Raw genomic sequence first — 5299 nt, 5'->3', positions numbered from 1 at the left:
CGGACGTGAGGCAAGACTTCTTATAAGACAGCATGACACTGCTTACTTGATGCTTCTTTTTCAGATGGTTTCAACTATTTTAGGTCCACGGTCTTTGCATATGAATTATTCTCAGGTAGAAAAGGCTGCTTTCCAGAGCCACCCTTGGATGCAAGGATGGAGGCTGGGGGACACTGGGTCTGAGAACTTGCCTTCTGTTGTGTAGGGAGACCGAGGTCCAAACTGTCTTGGCTGCACAGGAGGCAGGTACCCTTTGTGTCACTCCAGATCGTACTATTGGATCAAATTAGACATTTTGACTCTTATTGGCAGCACCAGAGCTAACAAGAAACTCTGGTCCTTAACAGACAGAAGGAAACGACTCATATATAAGCAAATGTCAAGTGGCAGACTTGGCTTTTTAATATTCAAGGAATAAATTGAATATTTGAGTTTTATGCAACAGTCTGCTGGTAAATATTTAGGAACTGTCTGCAGTGGGGGGGGGGGGGAGTCCTAATTTGTAGCCGTTCCCAAGTTATTTGATGTCACTATCCCCTTCGTTGAACATTTAAAGCTACCTAAGTGACATGGAGCAGCTCAGAAAATTCTGGGAAATGGAATAATCTGCTCTCTCAAGCCAGTACGAGTTGGACGTGACACCCCACCAACTCTGTGCCAAAAATGCAAGTTAGGTGGTACCTTGTGGAAGACACAAGTGGGTCTACGTGCCGTGACAGAGTAAGGAGCACCTGGGGCTTTGCACAGTCACATCTTTCCAACATCCAGAAGGGGCGATTCTCCCCTGCACGGGGGATTAGGGGGAGGGGAGACCGCTCACGTCTCTCCTCCTGTTTCTCTAGGAGGTTTCGTAGAAAATGAAACATACTCATCCTCTGGAGCTTTTTTTGGTATGTTAGTTACAGAAATTTGATATCTATTGGTGTCACTGACTGATGAAAAACAAGGTATTTCCTGAGACACGGGGAGTTTGGCGTCAAAGTGTCCATCTCTGCATTGTCTGTAGGGGGTGCCCCTCGGCACAACAGGGTTGTATAGAGAGATGCTCTCTGTCTGGAGTAGAAATAAGCTAACACCTGCTTCTTTCAAATTAATTTTTTTCAGGTACTTCTAGACTAACCTTGCCCATAAACATGTATCTTTTTTAGACTAATGGATCCTTGCCTGTAAATAATGTTGTCTGGATATCTCTTTTTTGGGGGGAGGGAAGGATAGATAACTAGGTTTTTATCTATTTACTTATTTATTTTATTTTATTTTGCTTTATTTTATTTCATACATGAATATACATACATTCCCTTTCATACTATTTTTCCCCATGAGCTACTACAAAATATTGAATATATTTCCCTGTGCTCTACAGTATAAACTTGTTTATCTCTTTTATACATACCAGTCAGTCTCTGCAAATCTCACACTCCCTGTCTATCCCTTCCCACCCCCGTCCCCTACTGACTTGTTCTAATGGAGGGACTGGGGATGGAACCCAGGACCTCGTGCGTGGTAAGCACACGCTCTACCACTGAGCTCTCCCCTCCCCGCCCTGGGTATCTTTTTTAGACTAACAGATCCTTGCCTATTAAGAAAAAATGCATGAACCTTGCCTGTAAATATGTCGTCTGTGTGCCTCTTAAACGTTTGAAACCCTTCACTGACGTTCCTTTTAGCAGCATACTAAGTGTTATTTGCCTAAGTGTTATCTTTTTTCTGCAAAAATACACCACCGTGATCAAACGCTGCGTCGTTTTCCATTTGTAAACCGTTTCGCAGACTCAGGCTGAAGGGTCTTCAGCTTGTCTGCTGATCGCATGTTGAACCTTTAAGCCCCATGTGATGGTGTTTGGAGAAGGGATCTTGGAGGGAGCGATTAGGGTTACAGAGGTCATGTGCGTGAGGACCTCAAAATGCAGGTATTGTCCTTATGAGAACAAACAGCAGAGAGATGACACTCTCTCTCTCTCTCTCTCTCTCTCTCTCTCTCTCTCTCTCTCTCTCTCTCTCTCAGCCACGGGAGGACCCAGCAGGAAGGCAGCTGTCTGCAGGCTAGGAAGAGAGCCCTACCTGTCACTCTTCCAGCCGACGGAAGCGTGAGAAAACAAATCTGTGTCCTCTAAGCCACCCAGTCTGGGCTGTTCGGTGACAGCAGCCCGGGTTCACTAGGAGAGCATCCTAACTCACCGTGATTTGTGCATAATTTCGCGGGAGATCGTAGCAAGGACGCTTCAGTGCAGTGAGTTTGGACGACGCAACGGTTAGAAGTAACGCGTTCCCAGGTGGTGACGGATTTGTTCATGTCTGCCGGCCCCCTTTCTTTCAATGATCTCACCAGGGGTGGATACAAAACCAAAATGCAACAGAAAAAAAGAAAACAAAAAAACCAAACCACCCCCCTCCCCCTAAAAAAGCCTAGAACCCACAACAAATGTTTCAGTGCAAATGCCCCCTTTTCTTTTAACCTCCCTGACTTCTCCAGAAGCATAAGTAGCTCTTTGCAGGAAACTGTCCTCAGCAGGAGACCCCTTCTGTCTTGTCATTTTAGCAAAGGTTTAAATCAGGCACCGCCCCCGCCCCAACCCAGGCTCCAGTCACCTGCAGCCCAAGCACACCTTTCAAATCCTTTCATCACACAATCTGTTGCCCAACCCGTTGGTTCAACTCTCCGCAGATCAAAGATGTGGGAAGGGAGGAGAAGCCATTAACAGATGATCACATCTCTTGCATAGCCTCCCCCTCAGTCATCTCGCCAACAGACAGTGCGAGCAACATCGCAGCCAAAGAAAGATCAGGAGGGGTCGACGGGCCTGTAGGCAGTGGGGTGGGCGGGCGGCGACTCTGACCCCCACCTCAGTGACACTGACATCACGTCCCCCTTTTCCCTTTAAAACTTTCATGGCTGAGCAGAATCTTGGGAGTTGGTTTTGGGGGAACGTGAGTCCACCTTCTCCCCAGATTGCTGGCATTGTGATGAAAAGCAACTTTCCTCTATACCAACATTTGCCTCTCCTGGGGGTTGATGTTTGAGGGCTGAGCAGCCGGACCCCAGCTGGGTAACAGAAGGCCTTCGCCACCCTGGACCCCGTCTTCCGCAGCACGTGGTCCACAGCTCCCCCGGACCCCGTGCGGACCGTTGACGGGCTGTGTCACGCAGGTGTCTACCTCACTAGCGGAATGGAGTCTCGGAGGGCAGGCAGCACACGCCTTGGCCCCTAGGACGACTCTTCCACGTTGCAGGATGTTAACACATCTTCACCAAATGAAGATGACGATGCAAGAATGGACAAGGTGCAAGAACACGGTAAGGGCTGTCCTCTGTCCTACAGTGACGGAACGCTTTGTCAACATCCCATGTCCTGGTTTCTGTACCTGTCTCTCTCCTACCAGGGTCCCCTTTACAGCCCGTTAACCCCCTCCCACAATACAGGTGGGTAACAGTAAGATGCCCCAAAGCCCCTGGTAATCCCCACCTCTAATTCCCCTTGAGAAAGAGGGCATGGACTCCCAGGGAATAACTGCTGTGTGAGACCCCTTATTAGGTTTCTTCTCAAGCTAATTTACCTTCCACAGCGACCTTAGCCTTTTAATTTCTAATCAGACTAATTTCCCTCCTCCTCAGACCTTATGTAAACACAGCGTTCCCCTCTGGATTGGGCCGTGGGGTGAATTCTGGCTGGATGCGTTCCTCGTGTCCCGGGAAAGGACACGCAGGAGGCTGGCCGCTGACGGCTGGAATCAGTGGCGAGCCGGAGACCCTCAGCAGGGGCCGAGCTCTGGGCGCGGCCTTCTCCGGAGGTTCCCAGGGTAGGGCCGGCGTCACCCTGCTCCTTAATGTTGTTGCTCATTTGCCTGTTAACTGTTTGTAAAGATTTCTCCCTCTTTAAATCTATGACGAAGTTTTCCTACAAGTCAGCAAGTTGAAAACGAACATTTTGCAGGAGACCCTTATACGGACAGGCGTCCCCGGGGGAAGGCAATGGATGGAACCTGCGAGACCAGAGCTAGTGACACTGGACTGGATGTTAAAAATAACCAAAATGCTATTTAGGGAAGGAAGGGGTTGACGAAAACGCTGGCATCGTTGGGTACCAACCTGTGTGCAGTAAAGATAACACTTGTTTTTTTCCAACAGCAGCTGAATTTTTGTTTTTAGCTCCCACTTCCCCAGATGGCTGCAAGTGTTTTTTTTTTGTTGTTGTTCACTGATGTTCTTGCACTGACTCCGCATTTCAGGGTTCTCACTGATGGTTGGGGGGTGGTGGGGGTCGGCAAGGAAGGACCATCTTGCCTTTGGCATTCCCTTCAGACTTTATTCCTCATGACGTGCTCATTGCCATGTGGTCCTCAGGGGTGGGGCTCTGCTGGGCACTGCTGTGTGTCTTCTTATCCCCTTTGGGTCAAAGTTATTCCCCAGCCCCTGACTCGCCACGTGCTCCCGACGGGCAGGACCGTTCCCACCTGCTGGATCTCAGCCCTCCCCAAGACACCTGCGCATCTGGATACGTCGCCAGGCTCCCCACCAGAAAGACCAGCATTTCAGCTTCCCTGACAGCCCCTCCAACTCACCTGTCTCCCTGCAATATTCGGAGTCTCTATCCGCTCTGGGAAGAGTGCGAAAACATTCTTTTTTCTTTTTTTTTTTTTTTTGACCTGTATTCATTCAATGCATTTGGCTCCTGAAGGAATGTGAAAACTCGACAGTCCTGAACTGACTTCTCCTGGCACCTTGTAGTCTCTGAATTAATGAGCTTTTCTTTTCTTTTTTTTTTTTTTAATTGAAGTCTAGTCAGTCTACAACGTTGTGTTCATGTCTGGTGCCCAGCGTCATGTTTCAGTCATGCATACGCATACATATATTCCTTTTCATTTTCCTTCTCATTACAGGTGACCACCAGGTATTGAATATAGCTCCCTGTGCTGTATTTTGCAGTATAAACTTGTTGTTTATCCTTTTTTTTTGTGAGGATTCTTCTCACATTTCTGAAGTAAGAGATACTTTGCCAAATGAGCAGTTATCGTGTGCTAATTGTTCGTATGTAGGTGCATTTTTGATGCATTTGTGGGGGAGGGTGAGCTATGCATGCGTCTTCTCTGCCTTCTTGGCCATCTCCCTAATGACCTCTTCTTAAATTCAGAGAATGGGCCTGGATTTACGAATCTCACTGGAGAAGGACACATCACACCAGGAAACGTGACTGGAAGGGCAGAAGAGGAAGTCAACACGGCCGTCTTGTCAAAACCAGTGTTCTGTCCCACCAGGCTTTCGCTGAACGTCTCCTTGCTGAACCCCCCCAAGTCTCCAGAA

The 5299-nt window shown here is 48.2% G+C and overlaps 1 non-coding gene across 1 annotated transcript; it reads right to left on the bottom strand.

Annotated features, from left to right (window-relative positions):
• Window positions 1-1465: 1465 nt before the first annotated feature.
• On the bottom strand, window positions 1466-1538 carry TRNAG-ACC (transfer RNA glycine (anticodon ACC)). The gene has a single exon. It is a non-coding gene; the product is annotated as a tRNA-Gly (tRNA).
• Between the last annotated feature and the right edge of the window lie 3761 nt (window positions 1539-5299).

Source organism: Camelus dromedarius, chromosome X (assembly GCF_036321535.1).
Source record: "Camelus dromedarius isolate mCamDro1 chromosome X, mCamDro1.pat, whole genome shotgun sequence".
Classification (NCBI taxonomy): Eukaryota; Metazoa; Chordata; class Mammalia; order Artiodactyla; family Camelidae; genus Camelus; species Camelus dromedarius.
Note: the sequence above shows the minus strand (reverse complement) of the source record. Positions and strands in the feature narration are given on the sequence as shown.